Below are 15,748 nucleotides of genomic sequence, written 5' to 3' on the forward strand. Positions count from 1 at the left end.
CATGACAACTCCTCCTCTCTCACTGACTTCATGAAGATTCACCATATGTCTTCTAAGTCAGAAACCTTATTTTTAGAACAATATATTACTTCTAAACTTGACTGAAGCCACGTATCTTTTCTACTTAGAAGAGACGTACAGTTTCCAATGTCACATAGTTATGTTAACCCACTGATAATGGGATTTGGAATGTGATAGAAGAAACAGAAATCAGTTGATAATGAGAATTTGACAGCATTTTCTTGCTTCCTAAGCAAATAACTTTTTGCAAAAGTCCTGTTTGAAGGCATAATTACCAAGCTTTTTTCCATTGGCATGTGGCTACTTTTAATATTCTATGAAAACAGTTTTATTTTGTGGTTTATTTCATGGCAGATTATAGCCATCCAGTGAAAGGTGTACATTATTATTTATTTTCCTTTGCATGTGTCCAGATTTTTTAATTATTATCAAGGATTGGTTGTTCTGATGCAATGACTCTTATGGTACCAGATGTCCAGAAATTTTGAAATAATGATTTGAGGCTTTACATATGCTTATGTATTAACCTAAATGTATAAATTCAAAAGGCAAAGTTAAGGATGTTTTTAGCAGCAAACCTTAATTTTCATTGAAGTATATGTCTTCATCAAAATTATAGAGCAACTATAAATTATATTATTATAACTTATATGAAAATAAATTTCATATAAAATTATAAGAAAAATAAACTTCCCAGAACATGTAGAATTGCAAAATGATATGATATACTTAGAAAGAGTGCTAAATTAGGAGTGAGAAGAGTTGAGCCTGCTGTCTAAACTTCTAAGTTCAAGGCTCTGTAATATTGGGCAAATCACATGACCCCACTAATCCTCAGTATTTTCTTCTGCAATATAGGAATTCATGTTCTTAGAATTGTCATGAGGCTCAAATTAAAAAATGTGTTCACAATCACTGTAAACTTACAAATGTAAGCTAATGTTATCATTCAAATTGCATAGAATTTGTAGCACAGTTTTCTAAATACCTTCAAAACTGACAAACTTTTTTCTACAAGAATAATTTTGATAGTAAAAATTCATTTAAAACTTTGTCAAACCAGTAAATTTGATGCCCCAATTAACTAATACTGTTTTTGATTAAGGAAAAATAAGCTACAAAATATACATTTTTATAAACATGCCACATAAAATTACTGAAAGCAATGTTTTAAAAGTTCCCAGAGTGTTTGAATTATATCAACATCCCAAAGATGACTACTTGAAGCCTTAACACTAATTGATTGCATTTCTTTGCTTATGTTTCTTAAAAGAATACATTTATCTGTACTTTAGGTTATTCTATTAGTATCATGGGTCTACATATTTGGTTTAAGATACTACTCTATAGAAGTTTAAAGTAGAGCACAAGATAAGTAAGTAAATTTGTTTGTAAAATGAGATATATGAAATATTCTGTTATTCTTGCGTGGCTATAGAAAGGTAAATAAAACATCAGCTCCTATAAACTATTCCTTTTTTGTCAGGATTGTGAATAAAGATAGGAAAGGGAAGGGAGAGGAGTAGGGAGAAAAATGTTTGCACTACGAAAGTACCACTTCACTATCAACATATTTAAATGAGTACCTGAAGAAAACAAAATTGGTTTAAAAAATTAAACCTTGCCTTTGTTCTCTATTTACAGAAATACCTTTTCTGTAGGCTAGATGAAAGTAAACTGCAGTTCAGGGTTCTCTTTCCCAAACCACATATCTGTGTTCCTACGTAACATTGTTGAAATCCTCACATGGCAGGCAGAAGAAAAGGTCATAGAATTATTATATGTCTTTTTCTAAAAAAATAATAATTCTATGCCATGGGGAATTTCCTAGCAGTCCAGTGCTTAGAACTCTGCACTTCCACTACAAGGGGCATCTCCCTCGGTGGGAAGATAAGATCCACCAAGCTGTGTGGTGTAGTATGGTGTGGTGTGCCCCCCCAAAAAAGTGCCATACTTAGAAAATATAGAACTTTATTTCCTTAATGGCACAGCTTCTGATATGCATAATCTCATGGAAAGAGACTGACAACATGCAAAATTTATACCTGAACAAAAAAATGAAGTTGTAGCTAATTGGGAAAGAGATTAGAAAGATGATGAAATTAACTAAATACAACATTTAGTTTAAAAACACTATTCATAAATTATATTAGGTGCCCAAAGTGATCTTGCTTTGGGGGAAGTGATATTATTTTAGGATATGCAGTGTGTTTCTCTTTTTTCATGGCTTTTTAATATTGTATTGATTACTCAATTTTTCTTGGTCCATTAGAACATAAATATGTAAAAAATAGCAAGATATCAAATCTCTTTCAAAGGCTGTTAGTATAATCAGAAGTGTTCTGTTACCATGCAGTGTACCTCATTTTTAGTATGAAAAATATACTTGGACTCTCATGGGATCTTACGGTTCAACAGTGATAGCAAACTGAAAAATCTATTAATAGTAATTTATCTGTTTTAGTAAGTCACACAGAAGAAGCAACCTCAAGCAAACATTAATACAAAGACTTCCCGTACGTATTTGGTAAAGATGACTTCAGCTGATACCTGCCATTTATACAGTTATATTTTGCATTTATTTTGAATACCTCCAAGAAATAATTTGCTAACATTTTAGTTGTGCTTCTTAGATATCAGTTTCTGTAGTATTAACACAGCTGCCATTATTACTGTGGTGGTGGTGGTGGTGGTGGTGGTGGTGGTTTAGTTGCTAAATTGCGTCCAACTCTCATGACTTCATGGACTGTAGCCCACTAGGCTCCTCAGTCCATGGGATTTCCAGGCAAGAATACTGGAGTGTTGCCATTTCCTCCTCCAGGGAATCTTCCCGACCCAGGGATCGAACCCAGGTCTCCTGCATTGCAGGTGGATTCTTTACTGATTGTAGGGAAGACAAAATAATTTTCTCTCTACCCTTCTAAATTCTTAGCTGAGAATCCAATAATCAAAGATGGGTTAACAAAAGAGGTGGCTTTAGAATTCAGGATCAAAAACCACCTTACTAGGGAAAGGGGATGGCGATGGTAGGCTTCTTAGGGGAGATAAAATAATTTTTAGGGATGATGAATGGGGCCTTAAAAGAATATGTGTGAAATATGATAGTGTGTGACAAAGTTTGTCTGGGTGTGGTATGGAGTTTTAGTTTCTCCTTAGAGAAAAGTCAGTCCTCTCTAGTTGATGAAACTCCTAGGGAGGGGATTTATGATAATTGAAATCCTTTAGAAGAATTTTAGGCAGATAAGGGGAGTTCAAAGAAAGCCTCTCCCTGCAATTGCTGTTTTTAAGTGCCTTCAGCTCAAAATAATCAATATACCAAGCAGCATATGATAGAATGTTTTGCTACCTTTCATTACCTTAGATATTATCATAAAGTCAAGGCCTGGAAGAAGTATAGTAAGAGTGTTAGAGAGAATCAAAAGCTCAAGATAAGTGGAACTTATGCCACCTTCTCCATAAACTGGTTAGAAAAATATTTTCAAGGAGAAAATTTATGACAATTTGACTGTGAAGTTCTGTTTTAATGATCTTTCTTTCCCCAAATGAGTGTAGTCACAACATGTTTCCAAATTCACTAATATCTAAATGACTGCCTCAGTTTCCCTGGTGGCTCAGACAGTAAAGATTGCCTGCAATGGGGTTTGATCCCTGGGTTGGGAAGATCCCCTGAAGGAAATGGCTACGCACTCCAGTGTTCTTGCCTGGAGAATTCCATGGACAGAGGAGCCTGATGGGCTACAGTCTGTGGGATGGCAAAGAGTTGGAGACAACTGACTAACACTTTCACTTTCACACTTTAACTAGTGACCTCCTCAGACATAGACATCAGCTAAGCTCTACCATCAAATAGTTCAGAAGGAGGATTAATATGATTAATGGTAATTTGAATAGGGATGGGATGATTTAGCAGGTCAAAACACTTTTTGTTGCACAGATTTGTAATCAGATGCAGTGAAATCTCATGCCTCAGGAAAAGGCAATGGCACACCACCAGTAATCTTGCCTGGAAAATCCCATGGATGGAGGAGCCTGATAGGCTGCAGTCCAAGGGGTCGCTAAGAGTCGGACACGACTGAGCGACTTCACTTTCACTTTTCACTTTCATGCATTGGAGAAGGAAATGGCAACCCGCTCCAGTGTTCTTGCCTGGAGAATCCCAGGGATGGTGGAGCCTGATGGGCTGCCGTCTATGGAGTCGCACAGAGTCAGACACGAATGAAGCGACTTAGCAGCAGCAGCAGCAGCAGATCTAAGCAACATATATGGCCAAAACATTTTGCAATTCAGGAGAAATGAGTTAGTGCAGTGACATATCAGCATCATGAGCAAAATAAGGTTTGATTGTTTCAAAGGAAAAACTTGTTGCCATAGCATCAAAAAATTTGTAACTACCTATAGAAATACATAGAAGACTTTTCAAGAAAAAAATAAACAAATCATTGAAGTAGAAGGTATGCCTCCTAGAGAGTTTGCTACAGTGAAACCAAATGCAAGGTTTCATTGAAACAGAAGAAATCACCATGCAATCTGCTCCTCCCCTAGTATTTATCACATAAAGACTGGGAGGCGTTTGTACACATATAATGATCAGTGAAAATGTTCATAACAGGCAGCCCAAATTTTCAATTCAGTTTAAAGGTGTTGCAGAAAGGAAGAATGTCTGTAGTTACCTAATGAGTAAAATTTAACATTGATACAATATTATTAACTAAACGACAGACTTTATTCAAAATTCACTGATTTTTTTTCCCACTAATGTCTTTTTTCTGTTCCAGGATCCTATCCAGGATCCCACATTGCCATCACAACTTACTGGGAAAAAATCAGTGACTTTTGAATAGATTCTGTCATTTAGTTAATAATATTGTATCAATGTTAAATTTTTGTTCTTTATAATCAAACTATGGTTATAACAACAGGGAAAGCAAGGTGAGCTATAGAAGAGAACTCTCTCTGTACTACTTTTGCAAATTTTCTCTAAGTTTAAAACAAGTACATACAGTAAAAGAAGCTTTGCTTTTTATTTGACTAAATGTATTCTCTGTCTCAAGTGCCCAGAAAATTTTATCTAGTAACAGAAAAATTATCTATGTCCTAGAAAGTTTTATTTGGTCACAACCAGTAAAGTTTGTTACCTTTAAGATTTTTCTTAAGAAATTCATAGGTTTTACCTTCTCCCCCTCCTCAAGGTAGATGTAAAGCTGGAAGGAAGCTTAAACAAATATTTAAAAGTTTCCATAAAGTAGGTGTATCTACTTGTTATGTTTAATTTGGTTATATCCTAAACTGACATCCTCTGTAATGTGACTTCTCCTGTCTAGTTCTCAGGCCTATGCCTGGCATGTTGATATCTGCTAAAATCAAACTATATAGCTGTACATTCCTCTTATTTAGTGATCATTAGTATCACCTGTAGATCTTTCACAAGTTCATTAACTATTTCTCTTCATGGCTCCTCTCTAACTCTCTAGGACTTTCGGATGCCATCCTACAGGAAATTCAGTGGATTTTGTCTATTGTTGTTCAGTCACCAAGTCGTGTCTGACTCTTCGCAACTCCACGGGTTGCAGTATGCCAGGACTCCCTGGCCCTCTCCAGTATAGGCACACAATAACAACTGCACTTTTAATGATTTGAAGAGCTTTTCCTAAAGACTTGCCTTCTCCCTCGTCTTTACCCAGGATTCGTTATACTGTCTCACATACTCACTTACAGCAGGATTCTGTATAGCATCTGAAGGGAAGGACACAGCCCTCCCTTCCTCCACTACATCTGGTTCTCTTGTTTTCTCTCTTTACATTTTCCTCCCTGCTTTGCCCTATATTGCTAAGATTTTTATTTAATTTCGGAGAGTATAAAACTTATTTAGCCAGTATACTTTCTAAGTCTTTTAATCATATATATATAGAGAGATAGATATAGATAGATCTTGACTTTTTGGAATACAATTTAAATACAGCTAAATACTCTGGGTGTACTGTTCAGTTTTGACAAATGCATAAACTTGTATTAACCCATACCATTATTAAGACCCAGAACAGCCTCATCACCACAGAAATCTCCCTTATGTCCCATCTCAGTGAATGTCCCCACAACTATGATCTGTTTTCTATCACCATGGATTATTAGTTTTGTCCATTCTAGAATTTCATGTAAATGAAATTATACAATGTATACTTCTTGTGTCTTGCTTCTCTTTACCCAGGATACTATTTTTGAGATTCATCCATACCGACACATGGATCTATACTTAATTCTTTTGTTTCTGAAAAATCCCTGAAAAGTAATATTAGAAATCAAGTTTTCATACCTTCTGTTTAATTTTAATTACTTAATACATGATTTTAAAGGCATAGTTTTACTCCATGTATATAGCCGATCACTTTTGGTCTGTCTATGGTACATGATTTATATCCAAGAATTAAATTCTGTCTTGTAATTTTGCACATATAGGATATTAGGATAAGCTTTTGATGCTTCAACATATGACCATTGTCTAGGAACCGATTAAAGGCTGAATACTGCCTTGATCATAATATTTAAATATTTCTGGAACACTGAGAAATATAGAAGGCTTTAAGCAGTTGTCAAATGACATATAGAGGAACAGCATGTTGATGTCAGCTGAAACAAAATATTGGGAGCCACTTGGCTGAGCAGCTGCTCTCATACTAATATATCACACATATAAGTATTAAAATGGTTACCAGTAAAGTTTTATATACTTCTTTTTGAGAAGACTGCAGCTTCACTGGAAGACTCAGTACCTTCTAGCCTTCAGTTACATATCTTAATAACATCAAATATCAAAGCCTTTAGTACTCACTACAGGTTCTTAACAAAACTGGTGAATTTCAAAGTCTGTTTTTAAATTTAAAAGGTTGGTGATCAATAAACTGTCTTGCCTTCTGCATAGGGAAAAAAATGTTTGGGCCATCATGTGAAGTTTTCCTAAATGTCCATCCTAACCCTAGTCAGTAGATCAAAGGTCAAAACACAAATCAATCTCCATAATACATGAAGGAAAAAATTTTGGTAAAATATTCAATTCCTATTTTAAATAAAATTCTAGTAAGGAACAAACAGAAAATATTGTCTTCTTTAAATTATTTTTGGGGAGACTTCTGGTTCTACCCCATTCCTTCCAGGTTCTCCCTCTTACAAGTACAAAGTCATGGCTTAAAATAGCAAATGATCATAGACTTTGAAAGGTTAAAAAAAAAAAAAGGCTGACAGTATAGGTAACTTGACTTAAGAAGAGACACAGTGATGTGTTTCCTGGGTTTCCTTGTCTCCCATATATTCTTGACAGGATATGGCAGAGGCCTCCAACCCAAAACTACCAACAGGCAAAGACAAAACAAATTCCCACTGTCTAGCCAAAGTACTAGAAACAGGATTTCCTAAGAACAAAAAACCTTTCTGGCAAGACCCATCATATACCAGACAAACATCAAGGGAAAAAAGTATGCCTTATCCCCCATGTTTCAGTGGTAGTCCTCTTGGCGCAAGTAAGTGGCACTCTGATTTCTCCACTAGGTGGTGTTAGCAAGCTAAGTGGGGATCTGAAGTAGACACCAGTTATCTGATTTCTCCTATAGAGATAGTAATGATTGGACTAAGTGGGGAGCTGATTGTCCATCCCCTGCCAGATGGAAGCAGGTGGTGCTCTGATTCCCTTACCAAGGTTCTATTGGTGGAGATGAGTGGGGAGCCAGTCTTTTATTCCCCATCTGACAGAATTAAGCAGTGTTCAGGTTCCTTCAACAGGGTAGTTTCAGTGGGGTTCAGAGGTGAGCTGAGCCTCTAGTTGTACCTAGCAGAAATGAGATTTAATGAAGTGATGGGAGGTGGGCCTATACCCACTGTCCAATGTCAAAGGGCTCAGTGAGAAACTAAGCCTCCACCTTATCTGAGATCAATGAGACTAAGTATTAATAAATGGTGTGAGTCAAGCCTAGTAAGCACCCAGGTTTCCAGCTACCTCTGGTGTCAACAAGGCCAGTGCCAAGTTGAGCTTACATACTTACCCAGTAACAGTGAGACTGAATGATGTGGTAAAAAGAAAGGCTAGATAGCATTTCTGTTCTCTCACTGGAAGTTGAGTCTCTATACCCACCTGCCAGAATCCTAGTTTCACCAGGAAGGGGTCAGCAGGACTGAAGGAGGAGATTATGTTCCATCCCACCTATCTTCAATGAGATAGTGTGAATCATTGCCCTACTTTTGCTGAGGTAGTGTTTGCAGAACCCAGCAGGAAACATAACATATACTCCACCTGGTATGGGAGCTACACCTCAACAGGTGGACTGCCTGATAAAATAAAGATTAAATAGGATCTCTAGTCTCATAATACAATTTCCAAAATGTTGAAGGTATAATAAAAAGTCACTCAGCATAGTAAGAACCAGAAAAATAAAACCTGAATGAGAAAAGAAAATGAATAAATGTCAGCATCAAAAGGAATCAGATATTGGAATTATCTGGCAAAAATTTTAAAGCACCATCACAAAGATGATTTAATGAATTTTCATAAAAAACTCACCACAGAAAAATGAGCTATAACAAAAAATAAACGGTGATGATAGAGCTAAAAACACAATAATCAAAATGAAGAATTCACTCAATGGCTCAATAGTAGAGAAAATAGATAGAATAAGTAAACCAGAGTACAGATCAGTAGAATTTACCCAATCGGAACATCAAAGAGAAAATAGATTGAAAAAAAAAATTGAGTAGAGTCTCAGGGGCCTATGGGACAATAGCAAAAGAGAACATATGTATCATCAGACTTCCAAAAGGAGAGGAGAGAGATAGTTAGACTGAAATGTTATTCCAAGGATTAATAGCTAAAAACAAACCAAATTTACAAAAAGAAACAAACCTACAGATACAAGAAACTAAACAAGTCTAAGATAAGCCCAAAGAAGTCTATGCCATGACATATCATAATTAAACTTCTGAACACAAAAGACAAGAAATGTATCTTGAAAGCAGCCAGAGAGAAATGCTGCATTTCTTATAGGGAAGCACTGATCAGGATAACAGCAGATTTCTCATCTGAAAATATGGGTTAAAGAGTGGCAGAATATTTTCTGAGCACTGAATTAAATTGTTAACAGCAAGTTTTATATCTGACAGAAATATCCTTTGGCAATGGAGGATCAATAAGGACATTCTGGGACAAAAGGGAAACTAAGATAATTATTTGCTAGTAAACTTCCTATTAAAGAATGGTCTGCTGCTGCTGCTGCTGCTGCTAAGTCGCTTCATTCATGTCTGACTCTGTGCAACCCCATAGACGGCAGCCACCAGGCTCCAGTGTCCCTGGGATTCTCCAGGCAAGAACACTGGAGTGGGTTGCCATTTCCTTCTCCAATGCATGAAAGTGAAAAGTGAAAGTGAAGTCACTCAGTCGTATCTCACTCTTAGCGACCCCATGGACTGCAGCCTACCAGGCTCCTCCGTCCATAGGATTTTCCAGGCAAGAGTACTGGAGTGGGGTGCCATTGCCTTCTCTGAAAGAATGGTCTAAGTCCTATCAAATTACCAATGGCATTTTTCACAGAACTAGAACAAAAATTTCACAATTCATATAGAAACACAAAAGACCCCAAATAGCCAAAGCAGTCTTGACTAAGAAGAATGGAGGTGGAGGAATCAACCTTCCTGACTTTAGATTATACTACAAAGCTACAGTCATCAAGAGAGTGTGGTACTGGCACAAAAACAGAAATATAGACCAATGGAACAAGATAGAAAGCCCAGAAAAAAGCCCATGCACCTATGGGTACCTTATTTTTGACAAAGGAGGCAAGAATATACAAAGGGGCAAAGACAGCCTCTTCAATAAGTGGTGCTGGGAAAACTGGACAGCTACATGTAAAAGAATGAAATTAGAACACTTCCTAACACTATACACAAAGACAAAATCAAACTGGATTAAAGGCCTAAATGTAAGACTAGAAACTATAAAACTCTTACAGGAAAACATAGGCAGAACACTCAATGACTAAATCAAAGCAAGATCCTCTATGACCCACCTCCTAGAGTAATGGAAATAAAAGCAAAAGTAAACAAGTGGGACCTGATTAAACCTAAAAGTTATGCACAGAAAAGGAAACTACAAACAAGATGAAAAGACAATGCTCAGAATGGGAAAAAAATAACAAATGAAACAACTGGCAAAGGATTAATTTCCAAAATATACAAGCAGCTCATACAATTCAATACCAGAAAAACAAACAACCCAATTGAAAAGTGGGAAAGGGACATAAACAGATATTTCTCCAAAGAAGACATACAGATGGCTAACAAACAGATGAAAAGATGCTCAACATTGCTCATTATTCAGTTCAGTCACTCAGTTGTGTCCAACTCTTTGCGAACCCATGAATCACAGCACGCCAGGCCTCCCTGTCCATCACCAACTCCCGGAGTTCAGCCAGACTCTCGTCCATCGAGTCAGTGATGCCATCCAGCCATCTCATCCTCTGTCGTCCCCTTCTCCTCCTGCCCCTAATCCCTCCCAGCATCAGAGTCTTTTCCAATGAGTCAACTCTTCACATGAGGTGGCCAAAGTACTGGAGTTTCAGCTTTAGCATCATTCCTTCCAAAGAAATCCCAGGGCTGATATCCTTCAGAATGGACTGGTTGGATCTCCTTATAGTCCAAGGGACTCTCAAGAGTCTCTCCTACACCACAGTTCAAAAGCATCAATTCTTTGGCACTCAGCCTTCTTCACAGTCCAACTCTCACATCCATACATGACCACAGGAAAAACCATAGCCTTGACTAGATGGACCTTTGTTGGCAAAGTAATGTCTCTGCTTTTGAATATGCTGTCTAGGTTGGTCATAACTTTCCTTCCAAGGAGTAAGTGTCTTTTAATTTCATGGCTGCAGTCACCATCTGCAGTGATTTTGGAGCCCCAAAAAATAAAGTCTGACACTGTTTCCGCTGTTTCCCCATCTATTTCCCATGAAGTGATGGGACCGGATGCCGTGATATTAGTTTTCTGAATGTTGAGTTTTAAGCCAACTTTTTCACTCTCCTCTTTCACTTTCATCAAGAGGCTCTTTAGTTCTTCTTTACTTTCTGCCATAAGTGTGGTGTCATCTGCATATCTGAGGTTATTGATATTTCTCCCGGCAATCTTCATTCCAGCTTGTGCTTCCTCCACTCCAGTATTTCTCATGATGTACTCTGCATATAAGTTAAATAAGCAGGGTAACAATATACAGCCTTGTTGTACTCCTTTTCCTATTTGGAACCAGTCCATTGTTCCATGTCCGGTTCTAACTGTTGCTTCTTGACCTGCTTACAGATTTCTCAGGAGGTAGGTCAGGTGGTTGGTATTCCCATCTCTTGAAGAATTTTCCACAGTTTGTTGTGATCTACACAGTCAAAGGCTTTGGCATAGTCAAGGAAGCAGAATGGCCAGTCAGAATGGCCCTCATCAAAAAGTCTACAAACAATAAATGCTGGAGAGGGTGTAGAGAAAATGGAACTCTCTTGCACTGTTTGTGGGAATATAAATTGATACAGCCACTATAGAAGATGGTATGGAGATTCCTTAAAAAATGAGAAGTAAAACCAGCATATGATCCATAAATCCCACTCCTAGGCATATACCCTAAGGAAACCAAAATTGAAAAAGGCACATGTATCCCACTGTTCATTGCAGCACTATTTACAATAGCTGGAACATGGAAGCAACCTAGATGTCCATGGACAGATGAATGGATAAAGACTTTGTGGTACATATACACAAGGGAATATCACTCAGCCATTAAAAGGAATGCATTTGAGTCAGTTCTGATGAGGTGGATGAACCTAAACCTATTATACAGAGTGAAGTGAGTCAGAAAGAGAAAGAGAAATGTCATATTCTAACACACATGTACAGAATCTTGAAAGATAGTACTGAAGAATTTATTTACAGGGCAGTGGTGGGGAAATAGACATAGAGAATAGACTTACAGACATGGAGAGAGGGTGAGATGTATGGAAAAAGTAACATGGAAACTTATATTACCATATGTAAAATAGATAGCCAACGGGAATTTGCCATATGGCTCAGGAAACTCAAACAGGGGCTCTGTATCAACCTAGAGGGGTGGAATGGGGAGGGAGATGGGAGGGAGGTTCAAAAGGGAGGGGATATATGTATACCTATGGTTGATTCATGTTGAGGTTTGACAGAAAACAGCAAAATTCTGTAAAGCAATTATCCTTCAATTAAAAAAAAAAGAATGAAGTAACTTCTCTAATCAGAAAAAGTAATGATAACAGAAGGAGACTTGGAATTTCAGAAAGGAAAGAAAATTAGAATGTGTAAATATAGAGGTAAATATAACAGATTTCCTACTTCTCATGAGTTTCTTAAATCATATTTGAAGCTGAAGCAAAAATTGTAACACCAGCTGCTTGATGCTAAACAGAAGTAGAGGACACACTTTGAAAAAATGCTTTTTTAATGGTGAGGATCAAGGAACCTAAGTGGAAGTCATGTTCCATACTTAACTCAAATTGGATAAATGTTTAAACCAGTTCACTGTGATGTATGTGTGTGCATGTGTGTGTGTTATGTGTGTGTGTGTATATATATATATATAGTATCTAGGACACTGCTAAGAAAACGATACAGAAAATGTATTAAAAAACACTACACATTTATCAGGAGAGAATTCTTAAGAATGTTCAAATACCTCACTGAGAAGTAAGAAAAAATGAGGAATGAAGAATGGAGAAAACAGAAAGAAAAAAGTCATTAAATGGCCAAGTTAAGCCAAAATATATTGAGTCTGTGAGATACCCTGGAGGAGGAAATGACAACCCACTCCAGTATTTTTTGCCTGGGAAATCTCATGGACAGAGGAGCTTGGCAGGCTGCAGTCCATGGGGTCGCAGAGTCGGACATGACTGAAGCAACTTAGCACGCACGCATAAAGATCTTCTGATGAGAAAGATCTTTGAATGTCGGGAGCTGCATTAGGCATTACTGACAAAATAGAAGCACGGCCCCAACCCCCTCTCCTCATCCTGCAGGCATGGTCCCGGGATGAAGGAGTTAGGTCTTGTGATTCTGACTTGTTCTTTCCTTTCTTCAGTTGAGTTGGCTGAAAAGAATGTTAAGGTGCTTATTGTTCTTGAGAAAAACACAAGAAAACACAAAGCCTTCTGCAGTTGTGCCCAGAAAATAATCTATAAAGTAACCATTGACATTTGTTCAAAGATCTTTAAAAATAATGTTCCAGGATGAACACATAGGCTGCAGCTTGAGGCCATGAAAACGATTGTTATCTGAGACCTGTTTGTGAGGGGAATGTTTATGGCAAAGAAAGTTTGCTGAGCTTAGGGTTTAGGAATAATTAAGAATAGCTAGAAGCCTTTTTAGGAGATAGTGAGCTTAAAGATACTAGGGGCAAACAAAATTTAAAAAAGATAAAAAATAAACTGAGGAATGTGGTATGCAGCCCAGACATAAACATGAGTTACAATGTAATTACAAATAAACATGATTCAGAGAGAATCACTGAAACAGGAACTCTGTTTAAAAGACAACAAAGAGACAATAAATCTGAGTGAGGGGGAGCTAAAAATGTAAAACCTCTGACCTAATGCTTTTGTCAAAGTATAAAAGAAGACCTGATGCTTGAAATAAACATGCAGTCCCACACCTTGAGTCAGAGGCTACATCATTCTCTGCCGACACCGCTCATCTCTTCAGGCTGATTCCCTGGTTGCTAGAGCTGGACTCTGACATTTGAACCCACGGACTGCAGCCTGCCAGGCTCCTCTTCCTTCCATGTCTTTCCACAATATCAACAGGGCTGCCGATAAGTCACTTCAGTCATGTCTGATTCTGTGCGACCCCATAGACGGCAGCCCACGAGGTTCCACCATCCCTGGGATTCTCCAGGCAAGAACACTGGAATGGGTTGCCATTTCCTTCTCCAATGCATGAAAGTGAAAGTGAAGTTGCTCATCTGTGTCCGACTTTTAGCAACCCCATGAACTGCAGCCTACTAAGCTCCTCCATCCATGGGATTTTCCAGGCAAGAGTACTGGAGTGGGGTGCCATTGCCTTCTCCTCAACAGGGCTTCTGTATGTAAACAGGAAATTACATCTGAAAGAACTGCAAGACTTTTGCTATAGTTAAGAAGGAGCTTCTAGGGAAACTCAAAAATAACAGGGAAAACAGGGAAAGAAAAGGACTTTAGAACAAATCTTAGCCTCCCATACCTATAGTTACAGCAAACAGTAAACACAACCTAACTCCTAGCCAGATAAACACAAAAACCTCATACTAAACGCCTGTTTACCTTATTTCCTTTCCTGATACATCATGTTTGACATTCAACAACAACAAGATAATTACAAGCTATGCTAAAAGGCAAAACAAATAAAAAAAACTGTCTGAAGAATCAGTCCAAGCATCAGAACCAGACACAGATATGGCAGAGATTTTGAAATTATCAGTGCTAATTTAAAATAATGATAATTAACATTCTAAGGACTGTAATAGAAAATTGGGTAAATGCAGAAACCAGTTGGCAATGTAAGCAGAGAGATGGAAACTCTAAGAAAGACACAAAAGGAAATGCTAGAAATTGCAAACACTTTACCAAAAATGAGGAATGCCTTTGGTGAATTCATCACTAGACTAGACATAGCTAAGGAAGGAATTAGTGATTTTGAACATATGTCAATAAAACCTTTCCAAATGAATATACTGGGTGATTATAGCTTATGGGTAAGTACAGTAATAAGAGACATCATAAGGGATGAGAGGGAAGAACTGGTAATATAAGGTACCCACACTACCTGAGAAGTGTATAATATTATTTGATGAAAGTGTACTTGAATTAGTTGTAGATGTATATTTCAAACTCTAAAGCAACCACTAACAATGAAAGGATGAGATTATCAAAGTGAATAAGACCCATCTGTACAAACGGAGAAGGCAATGGCAATCCACTCCAGTACTCTTGCCTGGAAAATCCCATGGGCGGAGGAGCCTGGTAGGCTGCAGTCCATGGGGTCACTAAGAGTTGAACACGACTGAGCGACTTCACTTTCACTTTTCACTTTCATGCATTGGAGAAGGAAATGGCAACCCACTCCAGTGTTCTTGCCTGGAGAATCCCAGGGACGGCAGAGCCTGGTGGCTGCCATCTACAGGGTCGCACAGAGTTGGACAAGACTGAAGTGACTTAGCAGCAGCAGCAGTACAATACAAAAGGCAGAAAAATAATGGAAGACAAACAGAGAAACTAAGAACAAGGACAACAAATGGAAAACAGTAACAAAGATGCTAGATATTATTCCAACTCTCATAGAAAACTGTGGAAAATTCTTAAAGAGATGAGAATACTAGACCACCTTACCTGCCTCCTGAGAAACCTGTATGCAGGTCAAGAAGCAACAGTTAGAACTGGACATGGGACAACGGACTGGTTCCAAATCAGGAAAGTATGTCAAGGCTGTATATTGTCACCCTGCTTATTTAAGTTATATGCAGAGTACAACATGTGAAATGCCAGCCTGGATGAATCACAAGCTGAAATCAGGGTTGCCAGGAGAAATACCAATAACCTCAGATATACAAATGACACCACCCTTATGGAAGAAAGAGAAGAGGAACTAAAGAGCCTCTTGAGGAAAGTGAAAGAGGAGAGTGAAAAAGCTGACTTAAAACTCAACATTCAAATAACTAAGATC

The sequence above is a fragment of the Bubalus kerabau genome, chromosome X (assembly GCF_029407905.1).
Source record: "Bubalus kerabau isolate K-KA32 ecotype Philippines breed swamp buffalo chromosome X, PCC_UOA_SB_1v2, whole genome shotgun sequence".
Lineage (NCBI taxonomy): Eukaryota > Metazoa > Chordata > Mammalia > Artiodactyla > Bovidae > Bubalus > Bubalus kerabau.